The 16432-nt window shown below is 37.7% G+C and overlaps 1 protein-coding gene across 1 annotated transcript in view; it reads right to left on the bottom strand.

The window, feature by feature from the left end:
* LOC114250139 (uncharacterized) overlaps positions 1-16050 on the bottom strand; it is a 31505-nt gene extending 15455 nt beyond the window's left edge. Inside the window, exon 1 of the mRNA XM_028183885.2 lies at positions 15685-16050. The gene's annotated coding sequence lies outside the window, so the exon portion shown is untranslated. The remainder of the gene's footprint in view (positions 1-15684) is intronic.
* Between the last annotated feature and the right edge of the window lie 382 nt (positions 16051-16432).

Below are 16432 nucleotides of genomic sequence, written 5' to 3'. Positions count from 1 at the left end.
ACGCATTACTGATTCACGGCAGACATAGGCAGGGTGGCGGTACCTACCCGCGCGGACTCGTCCTACTAGCAAAAATTCAATAGTCAATATTTCAATAGTCGGTACGAGTTAGTATCAACAGATAATAAATAAATAAATAAATAATAAATATTTACTAACAATCACGCCACGTTAACTGGTCCCGTGCTAAGTTCGTAAAGAACTTGTGTTACAGGTACCAGATAACGGAAATAAATGTAAGATTTTTATTATACACATACATATATTTAATATACATCCATAACCCTGGAAAAGACATTTATATTTATCATACAAATATCTTCCCTTGGCGGGATTCGAACCCGCGACCCCCTTGTGTAGTGACCATGTCACTTACCACTACACCAGACGGCCGTTTGTATGATGTATCGTAATCGGGATTTTGTTGTATCAGTGTGTTTGGTGCGAGTTTTTTGACATTCTCGATACCGTAAAAGTTAACTCAAATTTTTATGCAGTTGGAACAGCGCCCCTAGCGGTGACCGCAGGCAAACGTTCCAACTCCATACAAATTTGAGTTAACTTTTACGCTATCGAGAACTTTAAAACTCGCACTAAGCACACTGGTCTCTCCTTTCTTTGCGTGTTTTATTATAGGCACTAGAGAAAGGTTTTTGGGCTATTGGATGTAAGTTTCATTGTAAATATTTAACTTCATTGTAATTTTTATACTAATCAATTATTTTATAAAAAATGGGAATACAGATTGAAGATGAGATCTTGAATAGATTATTAATACATGATTTACATTGAGATGTGCATTATGAATTCATCTATTAGTGAGGTAACTGCTTAATATGATATCTTTGACGGCTTAGTGGATAGCATTCAATATAAATTTATGATTAACCCATTCGCAGCGGATATTCTATTTTAATAGCACAATTTAGATTATCGAATTGTCAAAAATCAAACGGCTGTACATGTACACAAAGTACACGACTGGGAAGTCTAGATATTTCTCATCCATCGCAAGGGAGATATGGACGAGGTATATTAGATCTCTTTTAACATTGAAAGTTTCAATTGCTTTTAGTTGGGAAGCGCGGGACCGATTCGGCATATTTTAAAGCTTTGGTAATAATCCGAATAAAGTGATAAGGAAAAATATATTGGAAAAGTGGTCCGGGGTATTAAATACGTGATATCACCATCGTTTATTCTACTTTAAAAAAAACTGTTATAGATGGCGCCTCCGTGATACCGCTTCAATATTCTTGTTTAGACACAGTGAGGATAATTTTAATTTGACATATCAAGTATTATAAACTATAATTGTGGTTATAATAGTTTGCAAAATCTCCAAATTTGTCATTCAGTGGTGGTACTCTAGAAATGAGGTATAATACTCGTAATTAATGAGAAATGTTTTCACGAATTTCAATTTATACTTCCTGTTAAATAACAAAGATACTTGTAGCGACTATGTTTTGTTAAAAGTTGAACGTAATGATTCATTCTTTCACTCATTAACTAATGCTTAAGGTTAACAGCACTATAATTAGCGATGTGATATATAATTGACGCGTAATGAGTGATTATCTAACGTAACTAGGCTAGAACATGAGAAGGTTTCTCTTTCACAGGGTTTCCTATGCCGATGTGAGGCGATAGTGGGAATTTTCTCGAAGGTGTGATTTTCTTCTTCGTCTTACTTGATGCAGTGGTCATGATGGTGATGTAGCTCATCCACCCTCACTGCAGACTTGACTTGATCGGTCCCCCTCATGGGAGAACTCCCGCGCGGTCTTGTTCCTTTGAAACTTCCTTGCAAGACCAGGTTTTTTGTGGACTGGTTATCAATTCGGGAAACGGTTATGGCGGTAAGCATCAAGGTATGTTATGAGTAAATTATTTGTACCAATATCCCACTTATTTTGACTCACGTGAGCCAAGCAGTCACGTCGTGGTATATATCAGGTAACTGCCCAAGATGTGGTAGAGCTTGGTCTAATCAAACGTTTGATATATCTTAAGCAGTGAGAGCTTATTACCACTCTTACCAAAGGCATTTTCCTCTTATAACTTAACAGCATTCATTGCCATTGGATAGTGTTTCTAAGAAAAAAAGTAATCAAGAAAAAAGTTGCTTTTTTTGTTTTCTAAACATTACGTCTATAGAAGGTGGAACCTGTCTTCAGATTTCACTCTGTAATGACCGAGTTTGATGACCTGAACTGCATCTTGTCAATCAACTTCAGACATAGAGCGTTTTTCACTGATGTACTCGATTATACAGACATATGTAAGCTACGTACGTCGTAATTATTTTTATTTTTTAGTGAATTTGTAGGCAGATGAGCGCACGGCCCACCGTAAAGCTTAAATGAGTAATCTATCACAAATACTTTTTTATATTACCGCGGCGACACCCAAAACATAGAGTCTACTTCGGCTAACGATCGATATATGGCTACACTTAGTTTCGTGAATTTCACAGATGATGTTAATATGGAAATAAATATAGCCTTTGTAACGCACGTGATGATTTGGAAAAAATTAAGGGTTAATTAATGCAAGGTAGAAGGGGAAGAGGTCGACCGAAGAAGACATGGATGGAGTGTGTGAATGACGATATGAGAGAGAGAGAGAGAGGAGTGAGTGTTCAGATGACGGCTGATAGAAGAGAAGGGAATAGAAAAACTCGCAGTGCCGACCCCACCTACTGGGATAAGGTGGATACAAAAGAAGAAGGGTTAATTGGTTTCATACGAAGAGTCTTTCAACAGCTTCCCGTATTTTAGATAGCGCAGCCCTCTCGCAATATGCGAGCTTCCGAAAGCTAACTTGAGTATTTACAATAAGCTTCAAGCGAGTTATCGTTACCATTATAAATGTCACAGGTTGGGCAAGATAAAGTTCAAGTAAGCCCCTGTACGTATTTAATTGACGGTTTGACATTTACGTTGTTAATGTTAAACCATTGTTTATGTTGTTGTTATTGGATAAGCCTTTGTTCGTTTCGCTTTGTCTACATTGAAGCATTAAGGAATCGTGTCTTTCTGAGGAATGCAACAAGATAATATTTTATAAATTACATATTTGTTTTAACTAGTGGTCCCGCAGTAGTCGAAATTCGACTATAATTAATTAAAATTGTAAGTTTGTACACTATTATGATTCTATTTTCAAAGACTCTTATATTTTTATAATAACAAAGTTCGCCAAGACTACACTATAGAAAAATATTAATAAAGACAAACAATATTTAATCTATTCTCAATTTGAGCACAGACGTCGAGAACAAAAGTTTGACAATAAATAAATAGTATGCATACGTGTCTGCGTCAAATACGTGGTAGTGTGTGTAATGTTTTCTTTATTGCTTTAATGTATCTTTTATGCATTATTTAAAAAAAAACATTAGCATTGTGCACTCCTTCTCTATATTATCTATAAGTGTGGGAAATTTCATACTCCTCCGTCCGCGCAATTTTCGTAAAATGGGATACAAAGTTCTTCCTTCACGTATTAATATATAGATTTATATCTCCATGTAGACAGCACAGTTAGTTATAGCTCTAATTGAATTGCGGTATGCATGGACATTACCATCTAAAAAGATAGGAACGCGGGATTTGAAGTCAGGCATAGTCGCATCACTCGATAAGATTAAAGCCGGCGTCTTATCTTCTAGGCCACGGAAACTTCGACAATAGGCCGCTATTGTATTCTTTCGAACTCTATTATAGATTAAAAACTATTCAAATAAGTGTCAAGGTTTATTTTATTTACTTTAATCGATACGTTAACCATTTTTATCGCGTGATCGTTATAAGAATAGTTTATTTTATTACCGAGACCTTTATTTGAATGTGGTTTGAGTGCCCGTGATTGAACAATTCGAGTTTAATATTCGATTGATTGGTTTTGAAGTTTGATTTCGTTTTATAGATTTATCGAGGTTGTTCATATCAGCTGGCTTTATGGAAGGTTGTTGCTTTAAAAAGGTTGATAGTTTTTTTTTTTTTTTTCAAGTGAAAATAATTGTCTGGGTAACTATATTACGATAGATGTCATTGTTGTATTAATGGTTTTTACATGTGGTTTAATCATATGTATAATGTAAAAATATATATTGGAAAAGTGTTTTTCTTTAAATTAAGGGGTATTTATGCCCTTTCCTGGGCTCTTGACATTGTTTAAGCGAAATGTCAATGATGTCATGTCAGTCAATATAACAGGTTGAGTGGTTAAGATTTGAATTTGCTAAACACAAACATTCTCATTTATAATTTTGATTAATCTAATTATTTAACTGCAAATGTCAATACCAATAAATATGAACTAGAAAATTCCAAAGCTTATGAAAATTTTGAGACAAATATAAGATTGAGGAATAGTTTGGCTGTAGTAACTGAGCATTAATTTCAAGAAGTATATGCTTATTAGACATGCTATAACAGTAACTTATGATTAAATATGAGGTACAGCCGCACTTACAACACAAGTCGGTAGAAAAAATGAATTATTCATTAAACACTTTAAAGTAGGCGCATTCTGGCGCACGTGCCCGAAAACGGAAGTTCACATACCGGTTAGTATTACGAAACCGAATCAAATTGAAATAAGAAAGCATTGAATTCCATTATAATTACAAAATCGAGAATCGAACGTACCGCCGGTGAAAGTTGTTACGTCAACGCCCGCTGATTGGTTGGAACGATCACGGAACGACCCGAGCGCCGACGGAGATACACGAGCGCCGACATCGAACGTAGATAACATCGATAATGCCGATATTCATATCGATTCCCACGAGCTTGCTCGATTATGATTTATGTAATCGAATAAAGATGTTCAATTGTTTATTTGGATTTCGAATAGTACGTATTAACACACACATAAAAGCCAATTACATTTTATTATTGTTTATCGTATTCGGTATTTTAGATAGTAGCGGTCAGTGTCATGCGTAATGATTTTTGGTTGAATAATGCTTTGTGTGCTAAAATCACATACCAAAGTGAATGGAATGTAATTTAGTGGTAGAACACGTTTTCAAGCTCTAGTTCACATGTAACCCAAATAAATACAAAATGAATCTAAAATGGAAGTTACGCTTTGAGGAATCGCCCCATTTCAATTATTGTTTTCACATTGTCGTCGCTTGGTAGTTAAAATGTCCGGTATACTCGTAATTATGCGATTTGCCATAGTTCAGTCATTGGTTTGGTATCTAAATACATAGAAAAGTAACACTGTCGTGTAATTGGAAAAGTTTATTTATAAGCGTAATATTATGAAAAATCCAGAGCAATTAGCTCCAAAGAAAGAACAGAATAAAAAACGTTTCAAAACAAATATAATTCTGTCCAAAGCGGTTAACAGATCTTAGTAAAATTATAATTGCACTACCTTTGGTAAAACCTTAGATACCAAAATAATTCAGGATTCAATTGTAAATCGATTTTCTTTTTCAACTCATCGGTTCCAGTGTGCTTAGTGCGAGTTTTTTACGCTCTCGATAGCGTAAGAGTTAACTCAAATTTGTATAGAGTTGAAACGTTTGCCTACGTTTGTCGCTAAGTTCCAAGTGCATACTAATTTTAGTTAACTTTTTCGATACCGATAACGTTAAAAACTCGGACTAAGCACACTGATAAGTTTACAAGTTTTCAATTTAGTCGGAAGTCTTGAAGTCGATAAAAATTACTTTGAAAGAATTCGTTACACAATAGAAAAAAGTAAAGCTAATAAAAGCGTACTAAAATCGCTTTAGCTGTTTCGGCGCAATTTTGTTACGTTTAGAATTGAGAACTGCGGGCTGCTTTTTAATACGAAGTCTTGAAAATTGGTTTGAAAACACTAATAATACGTATTCAAAATCATTATCATAGTAACATAATATTATATCAGTCTTAAGACGTCCACTCTTTCACAGCTTTCCCTTTAGTTGGCCAACAAAACCGGTTTTTCCCGTAGACATCATTGATTGTGTAAAGAAAATGTTTGTTGTTTCATTATTTAGGAGGGAGTACGGGTTGCGTTTTGTTCATACGAACACAGTCATCTGTTTCCTCTATGGCTAATGACCCTAAGCATACTTACATGCCTATATGTTTTTTGTTGTTGCTTTTGAAAATTGTTGAGATATAGATAAGAAATTTTAATTGTTTGATATTTTTCTAATTATATACACTATAATATATACGCTATGCAATATTACAATTTTTGCGGGCTTAATACGTGAACGTAGTACTTTAAGAGCGTGTTTCATCAGAAAATATTGTATCTACCCGCATGTTTCGAATAATAATGCAGTCGCATCTCTCGGTACGCGTGCACCGAACGTCTCATTTTTTAGACTTTTATTATCCAAAGATTCTAAAACGTTTTTTTTTGTTAAAAATGCTCCGCACTAAACGCTTCACTCTCTCCCTTTTGCCTTTTCATGAGTTCTGTCTCTTGCGAGGTTTGGACGTAGGTTGTCGAGCGACAGGACGTTTCAGTCAGTTCGACTCTGACATGCCCCGCCCTCCATCCCCAGTGGAGGGCGGAAGTCGGCGATTTCCTCCTGACCAAAAAAAAAATGCAGCTACCACATACAATAGTGGGATAATAAGCGTCGATGATCGCTTTTATACAACGGTCTTTTCAATTTTGAATATGGAGGGTAGAGGTAAGTAGCCCCAAGTTGTATTTTTTTTATTGCTTAGATTGGTGGACGATCTCACAGCCCACCTGATGTTAAGTGGTTACTGGAGTCCATAGACATCTACAACGTAAATGCGCCACCCACCTTGAAATATAAGTTCTAAGGTCTCAGTATAGTTACAACGGCTGCCCTCACCCTTCAAACCGAAACGCATTACTGCTTCACGGCAGAAATAGGCAAGGCGGTGGTGTATAGGTGACAAGTTGAAAAAATGTCCACCTGTAAACAGCAAGTTATTGTTGGAAGACGTACCGAAATAGCGTTAGTGTGGGAAGTGGAAATGATATGAATAAAGCAGTTTTTAGCAGAGGGAAGGTCCGTGCTGGATTGAATTAAAGTATGGTAGTTTATGGTGCTTTTTTTATAATCCTTCCACTTGCTACTATGGCGCCATGTTTATTGGCTTCCTTTCAACGGTCACTTTTTAATACACTGATATGGTACTCCTTACTTCTATCTTCCATGATTTTGAAGCAGCCGTTCCTACAGTGATCATAGTTTTCGATTCGTATTTTTTCAACCTTACCCTAATCTTGATTTGGGCAGGCAGCCCATTGAACTTTAGTGTTGGGAAATATCCGCGAATTAATGCGTGTACATGTAAGATAAAGTATTATCTTACTCTTGAATATTCTGTCATTAGAGCATCGTTCTAGTTGCGTAGACAATGTTAATTAAAATTATAATTCAAATCTGTGCGAATGTTTGCACATAATCTGCATAATTTAATTTGGTATCAAAGAGATCGGGTGCCGTTTTAATTAGTCATTAGGTTGATTAGCAATCGTTTTTAATTAATTATTTGCACCTATGACTGTTACGTGAACCATGAATGAATTTATTTTAATTAAAAACACTTCCTTTAGCTAATTTCGAAATCTATTTCTGGGCGTCAACTAGTGTTACATTACCGTTTTTGCTTGATTGAATTTTGAAACTGGTTAGTATCTATTTAAAGATTTTTTTTTGTGTATTAATTTTATCGCTTTTTGCTATTTAGATTTCAGAATTAATGTATAGATCATATGCAGATTTTCATTGCGGACAGTAAAATAAATAATTCATTATGTCAGCTTGAATTATATTTATTCAATTTATATAATATGCTCTACTATACTTACGTAGTTTATTTATGTATCTTTTATGTATTATGTATTTGATATATTTAAATATGTAATTTTTATAAATACATACGAATGTAATGATATTAATTTCTACTATCATTTATTAAAGAAGGAATCCACTGTAATTTTATAATGTATCACCTTTGGTTGACGAGATAATTCCTTAGAAGTTTTAGTTAGGCAAACTTTAATGTTATAACAAAATTTTCTAGTAAATGCTGAAAAACACTTGTACAGTGAAATTGTGATAAAAACATTTTTTTGCTTTATCGTTGTGACCTAAATAGCGTACAAGCGAACTAAGTTGCCATCGCTTCGTCGTTTAAGTACATTCAAATATATAAGTAAAGCAATAAAGTATTAAGCATATTATATTTTCAAAATCTTTACTTCGAGTAGCTTTTAATTTTGTGAAAGTTAGCCCTGCATCGGACCTTGTGACATTTAGTTGAAATGGAGATAAATATAAACGAATAATCACACAGTCTAAATTTTCAATAACAATTGTTTTCGTTCAGCAAATCGACATCCTCATACGTATATTATAAAGCGGTAACTGGAGTCCGTGGGCATCACGACGCGGAGACCGCTCCACACTTTGAGACGACGTCGCAGTATCAATTGTTACACGTAACGGAACAATTGAGTAGAGTTCATTCATACTACCTGGAGCTACTGCGTTCATCCACAGTGCGTTTCCAGAGATCTTTTTTGCCACGTACTATCCGGCTTTGGAATGAGCTCCCCCTCTACGGTGTTTCTCGAGCTCTATGACATATTCTTCAAACGGGGCTTGTGGAGAATACTTAACGGTAGGAAGCGGCTTGGCTCTGCCCCTGGCATTGCTGAAGTCCATGGACGACGGTAACAACTCACCATTAGGTGGGCCGTATGCAAGAAGGCAGCAGCCACACGAGCAGTGTCGTCGGCACTCCATTAATATCATAAAATTAACGTAGGTTAGTGTTACGATAAAAATGAACGTCTTTTTAAGAAATTAATTTTCCGTACCTATTAGCTGGTAGCCTAAGGGGTTATTCTAGCAACGCGCAGACGGGTAGGTGAGCTCACGGGCCCAATCTGAGAGAATTTGCTAACACTAGCCCAAGCAAGAGCGGGGCTTTGCAGAATCTACTGCCGGATCAACGGAATAACTTGACCTGTAAACTTAACCGCTGTTTTAAAGTAAAGACTGTGTCTCTTATTTACGCGAAAATCAATCTTGCAGCTAAATAGTTAGGGAAGGGCTTATTAGATTATCGCATTTGTGACGTCATTTTCTTTTATGTGTAACATTGCTTTGCTAGGACTCAAATAGAAAGTGGGAAGAGAGTTAGGCAATAAAATAACATGAGAAGATTTTTCGTTTGCACACGTCTCTGAACATAGATTTTTGGTACCGTAAGCATCAGTCAAGAACGAGTATTAATACCTTGAAAATATCTTTAACATCGATACTGATGTTAAAGATACTAAAGTGGAATCGAACCCGCCTCCCGCATTACAATCAGATCACAAACGATGTGTAAATAAATATACCCTAATATTTAAAAAAAAAGGTTATATTTTATTTTTAATTGGATGCTTGCTGTGTGACAAAATTGCGCAAAAATCAGTGGACTGAACTGAATGAAATTACGCACAAAGATAGTTTATCGTACGAATTAACTGGTTTTAAATGGTTACCATAGTTTACCTCCTCCTCCATGCGTCGTATTCCTCAGTTCTGAGGGCCGTGATCTTTACTGAGCACTTTTGTTAGGACTATGTTCCTACATTCACTCCTGTCCTCCGCGCAGTGGATAGCGACATTGATGCTGGAATCCAAAGTCGTCTTAATCTGATCGGACTAGCGCATGGGACTACGTCCTCTAGGCCTCTTTCCGTCCACTTTGTCGGTGATGAGAAGTCTTTCGAGATTGTCAACCTTTTGTCTACAGACATCACCAAGTCAAGATATGAGGCAGAAGTCTCATTTGTGTAAATGACACGAACTAAAACTTTATTTTTTCTGGTGGCAGGACCTTTTGTGAGTCCGTACGGGTAGGTACCACCACCTTGCCTATTTCTGGTGTAAAGCAGTAATGCATTTCGGTTTGAAGGGTGGGGCAGCCGCTGTAATTATACTTAGACCTTATATCTCAAAGTGGGTGGCGCATTTACGTTGTAGATGTCTATGGGCTCCAGTATCCACTTAACACCTTTTTGGGCTGTGAGCTCGTCCACCCATCTAAGCAATAAAAAAATATAAAAAAATAAAGGATGGGATTTTCCAGGGGTTTTGTTAAGGATATAAGACCACTATAATAAAATTTATATTGGATAAAGTTTTGGACGTTATTGGACGTCTTGAAGTTGACGTAAAATGAAATTATAAGATTCTGTTAAATAGATACAGGTCACGTTATAAAAAGCGTATTGAAAATAATCACAATAGTAAAACATTAAGACTCATAAGCTTCAGATTTCCATACAGTTTCACACGAATACACCAACCAAGTTTTTGTCATTGTCATTGTCAGCGATGGAATATCGTAACTTCGATTCTCACGGGAATCGATGGCTTACGACATTTCCTATCGTAATATCATTGTTGAAGTTATTAATTTAGAACAAAAAAAAAATACTATTTACGGTTGGTGTTAGTGGTGAAACATTACTTATTGCATTAGTATCCCGTCATTACTTAAATTAGAACAGTTTCACTGATGTATTTTGGAGCTTGCCTGGCGTAATTTGTGCCGTGGACCGGTGTCAAGTGATGTGATGCGAGGATTGAAATTTTAATAATAGATGCATACGATTTTTTCTAAAACAATTTTCTGCTATTAAAGATATACTTTTATACTGGTGCTAGGACCTCTTGTGAGTCCGCACGGGTAGGTACCACCGCTCCGCCTATTTCTGCCGTGAAGCAGCAATGTGTTTCGGTTCGAAGGGCGGGGCAGCCGTTGTAACTATACTTGAGACCTTCGAACTTATATCTCAAGGTGGGTGGCGCGTTTACGTGCTAGATGTCTATGGGCTCCAGTAACTACTTAACACCAGGTGGGCTGTGAGCTCGTCCACCTATCTAAGCAATAAAAAAAAAAAGTAATAAACGACACGTTTCTTAAATGCGTTATTAGTGATTTTGGTGCGCATTTCAACCATCATGAGTAAGTAGAAACTTCTTTGTACATGTCCGCGGCGAATCAGCCTTAAGTTCCAGCTTTATGCGTTTTTTTTTGGACATGGTTCCGAACCTCCTACGAGGTATCCGCGCTTAGGGGGCATGCGGCATATGTGGAACCTGGCGGTCTGCAGATGTTGGGAACTGCAGTGTGAGATAATCATCACTCTGTCGACTGAGATTCAAGATGGATGGAGGCATTCACTTTGCAATGATTAAGGGATTCGGTAGTCATTTAATATCAATTCGTGTGTCGTATTTTCTATAGTAATATTGGCGTGCAAGACGCATGTACCTTTTGGCATCTGTAAGCCCTATAGAATCGATATGCGCTTACATAAATATTCTCTTGCATAAATAAAGGATATTTCGTGATAGAATATGCCAAACCTCACCCAAAAGCATGCCAAAGGAAAAGTGGAGGAGATTAAGGAAAAAAGTTCTGGTACTAGACCGAGAAAACGCTAGGAAGAAGAAGATTGAATATGTCTGTTTATAAGCCAAATTTATTTGTGGAAGTTGTTGATTTCCTTATTAATTATGAAGTAATCGACGTTTGTTTCGTGCGTGCTACTCAGACATTTATGGCGAGGCCGCTCTGTAAGTGAAATATCTGATTGTGACTGATTTCAAGGCTTCGGCCATGGATCATCGTAAATATAATTTTCATTTTTTTATTTTTTTTATTGCTTAGATGGGTGGACGAACTTACTGCCCACCTGGTGTTAAGTGGTTACTGGAGCCCATAGACATCTACAACGCAGATGCGCCACCCACCTTGAGATACAAGTTCCAAGGTCTCATATAGTTACAACGGCTGCCCCACCCTTCAAACCGAAACGCATTACTGCTTCACGGCAGAAATAAGCAGGGTGGTGGTACCCACCCGCGCGGACTCTCAAGAGGTCCTACCACCAGTAAACTGAAGACTGGCACAGCATGGCAGACCAGACCAGATTCGAAGACGAACAATTACAGGCTTGTTCGATGAAAACTCACGCGAGAATCAAGAAGAATTGGCAAAATCATGTAGACATGACGTGAAATGGAATATCAAAACGTCTTGAAGACTTCGAACCAGACTTTGAAGTAAGGATTGTAAGGGCCATATGATTCGAGCGATCTTGTGTGTTAAAGAAAAGAAAAAAAAGATCGTATCGTGATTGAACACGTAATTTTTTTTTTTAATAATATACTGAAATTAAAAAAGGAAATGGCAGAAATTCAAAACTAATTTTTGACGGTCTCACTTCTACGAGAACAGAATTCAGGGTACCTATGAACATATGTATACGTTACCTAATAATTAGAAACTCATTCACATGCAAACGCGAAAAATTTTAGACGATCCGTAGTAAATTACAAATATCGTAGATTATTGTATGTATGTATGTATGTATGTAATATATTTATTCATAAAAAGTTAGACTTTCATTTAAACCATGCCCGCAAAACTGCTTAGGTACGCAGTTTGCGGGTAGCTGGCTTTACATAAGCATAGCTTATAAATTATTAAATTAGATTATATTAATACAATAATTAATTTACGTAAATGGTTACAACGTATTTAACAAGTGTTTTTGAAGTGAAAACTTCTTTAGAATCGTTGTAATTTCAAACCGGTTGCAACGGTAAAAACGACAGGTAAGAGACACAAATACAAAAATGTGTAGGATGAAGCCAGCAAAGAATGAGACAGAAATATACATACTATTTAATACATCGTCATCTGTGAGATTTTTTAATACTAACGTGTGTATGAAAGCTCTTGTAGTGAATTTTAATTTAGGATTATACGTGAAATTAAAATATCAATTCACAGAGGGCGCTACCTTACAATTATTTACTAATGACAAAATTTTACATATACTTAAGACGTTTAGGATAATTGTATTTTAATTTTGGAAGGTTTCACTTCTACCACGTGTGAATTGCACACATGTAATTTTTTTTAATAAACTTTAAAATTTAGCAAGTATAGGCTCACCTTTTATTTATTTCTGCTCACGTCTGAAATACTAAGCTCGTAGATGATGCAAACAGTTTACTGTTTGGGTCAATGCTGTTTATTAAACGAGTCCCCTATACGCGCTCGTAATGTATAAATGATTCACATATCGACACTAAAGCAATGAGCTCTTTCATCATTACCACGCGACCATTGAGCGAAGCCGATTTCTGTATCGATAGGTGATTAAAGTTCTTTCTGTTGGCTAAAGTCAATCGGTTTTCCGTTGAATGTAATTAAAGATAGAACGTTATAAACATTTTTTTTATTGCGCATATGGGTGGACGAGCTCACAGCCCACCTGGTGTTAAGTAGTTACTGGAGCCCATAGACGTCTACGACGTAAATGCGCCACCCACCTTGAGATTTAAGTTCTAAGATATCAGTATAGTTACAACGGCTGCCCCACTCTTGAAACCGAAACGCTTCACGACAGAAATAGGCAGGGTGGTGGTACCTACCCGTGCGGACTCACAAGAGGTCCGACCACCAGTAATTAAGCAAATTTTAATTTTGCGGGTATGATTTTTATTACACGATGCTATTCCTTCACCGTGGAAGTCAATCGTGAACATTTGTTAAGTACGTCTTTCATTAGAAAAATTGGTATCCGCCTGCCGGATTCGAAAAACGGTGCATCGCTAGATACGAATGCACCGGACGTCTTATCCTTTAGGCCACGACGACTACAACTAGAGGAAATATAAATAGGAACATAGGGGTATTTTCTTAATACCACCAGTCAGGGCCGTATCGCATAGATATTGCAACTTAAATGCTTTATATGCCATTAGTTTGATGTTTTTTATAAGTATTGTAAGGGTGTATTCATAAGTCACGCGAATACCATTACAATGCCTGTTTTTGCCGGGAAGTAGTCATGCGTTCCGGTCTGAAGAGCTGCTGTTATGCAATGCAGTCTTCGAGCTTTATTCTTTATTGTGGAAAGCGTCATACATGTCGTGATGTTATCGGGTTCCGTAATCACATTATATCTGCCATTGCCGGTCCCAAGCCCGGATGAGAAAAGAGGAGGGTTGGCGTCGGTATGCCACCTACTCGGTCGTAAAAATATAACGCCAAGCAAAGGACGGCGGTCAACTAACCCGAATTAGGGCTTCAGTAGCTCAGAGGAACTAAATCGCCTCTGAAATTCTGCTGTGCAAGGACGCGTGAACCCACCACTAGCAATTTTCCCAAGAAAACCTTTAGGTATGTATTCCGTAAACGTCACTGAGGAACACGACGCACGGAGGAATCACATAGTACTGGTTGAACCGTGAGCTGGTACACCTATTAATACCAAAAATGCTTTGATGTTTATGTTGCTGTTTCGATCGCGTTGCGAGGTAAAAGGGCGATAATCCCGAAAGACTACTTATCACCAGCAAAGTCGAAGGAAAGAGGCCTATTGGTGTAGTCCCATGCGCTGGTCCGATCATATTAAGACGACTTTGGACTCCAGCATCAATGTCGCTATCCATTGCGCGGAGGACAGGAAGGAATGGAGGAACACAGTCCTAACAAAAATGCTCAGTAAAGGTCACGACCCTCAGCACTGAGGAACACGACGCACGGAGGAGGCTTTGTGATAGAAATAGACAGGACGGTGGTACCCATTCGGGCTGGGTCGCAATACGCTATCAGCATTTCTGAATGCGCAAATGAAATTATGCGACTTTCGATTATTATAATACATGATGCCTTTTAGTCCTAGTGCCTTTTTTGGAACCTCTGGGTCTGCTGAGGGACTTCGGTTCCCTCTGTATTTTGTACCGTATGTTCCATGGGGAGTGCTCTGAGGAATTGTTCGAGATGATACCGGCATCTCGTTTTTACCATCGCACCTCCCGCCACCGGAGTAGAGTTCATCCATACTACCTGGAGCCACTGCGGTCATCTACAGTGCGTTTCCAGAGGTCTTTTTTGCCACGTACCATCCGGCTATGGAATGAGCTCCCCTCCACGGTGTTTCCCGAGCGCTATGACATGTCCTTCTTCAAACGAGGCTTGTGGAGAGTATTAAGCGGTAGGCAGCGGCTTGGCTCTGCCCCTGGCATTGCTGAATTCCATGGGCGACGGTAACCACTCACCATCAGGTGGGCCGTATGCTCGTCTGCCTACAAGGGCAATAAAAAAAAAAAAAAAAAAAATAGTACATGCGAGGCAGAAAAATATTTCAGAATAATCGGTAGAAACTAGAAGTAATTGAATTTGTTTTTATTTGGTCTAATTTGGAGCATTTATTTACCATTGAAGGGCTTATAAATTTGATTTACGCGTTACAAAGTTTTTTTAAAATTTAATGCCCTGCTTATTTCTGCCGTGAAGCAGTAATGCGTTTCGGTTTGAAGGATGGGGCAGCCGTTGTAACTATACTTGAGACCTTAGAACTTGTATCTCAAGGTGGGTGGCGCATTTACGTTGTAGATGTCTATGGGCTCCAGTAACCACTTAACACCAGGTGGGCTGTGAGCTCGTCCACCCATCTAAGCAATAAAAAAAAAAAAAAAATGGTTTAAGAAGAACATTACGTCCAATATTAGTTCCGGTCTTATAACTAATAAAGAGTATCGAATTTACACAGTTTCGTAAGCGGTCTATTAACAGTGCTAATGACTGGTTTATTAGTAAAAGTGACACGCGAACGTAAATCGTATTACGTAACGTTATCAAAGCTCACCGTTCTGTGTGTCCCGTCGTCGAGTAGAAAGTGAAAATATTCAAGCGAACAAGCGCATACTCCGGACGCCTCACTTTCCTACACACTCCACTCTCACTGCGGACACGGATCTCCGTACAATTAATTAATAAAAAAAACACAACAAATAATAATGTCCAAAAGAATACGCGATATGTGAATTGTTCAAAAAAAAAAAAACTCGTTTCTTCTCTGCTTCACTATTTCTCATTCGATAACTCGGAACGGCTGTAATGCACTTTATTTTTTTTTTGTATTCGCGTTGTGTTGTCGGCAATACGCGTCGGCGCGTCAGGTGCGACTGCGCCGGTGAGAGCTGATGCCGCAGGTTGCTGGTTGTGTAACCGATCATACGCCGAGAGCACTCTAGCACCCGGTGCGGTGGTGGGCGTGAAAAGGATCTCGTAGCTGTTTTCCATAATTACGTCGTGTGTCAACATCCGATCGAAGGCTGTTTGTTGACCTCCTTCCGAATCAATCGATCATTAATATTCTTAATACGGCAAATTTTACTTTTACTTATCGTTATGTCATTTACCGTCAATGGAAGAGAGTTTTTGCTCGTACCTACTTATGAATTGGCTAACTTACCTTAAAACCGCATTCCATTTTGGCATTACATAATAAAGTAAAAATACATAGTTATCAGTCTATAAATTGTTTAGTTTCTACGGAGCTAAACGTCTTTTTGGAAGTAGAGGTCGGTGTGATGTTTTGATTAGTTCATATA

The sequence above is a fragment of the Bombyx mandarina genome, chromosome 18, assembly GCF_030267445.1.
Source record: "Bombyx mandarina strain Sakado chromosome 18, ASM3026744v2".
Classification (NCBI taxonomy): domain Eukaryota; kingdom Metazoa; phylum Arthropoda; class Insecta; order Lepidoptera; family Bombycidae; genus Bombyx; species Bombyx mandarina.
This window is presented reverse-complemented; position numbering and strand designations above follow the sequence as displayed.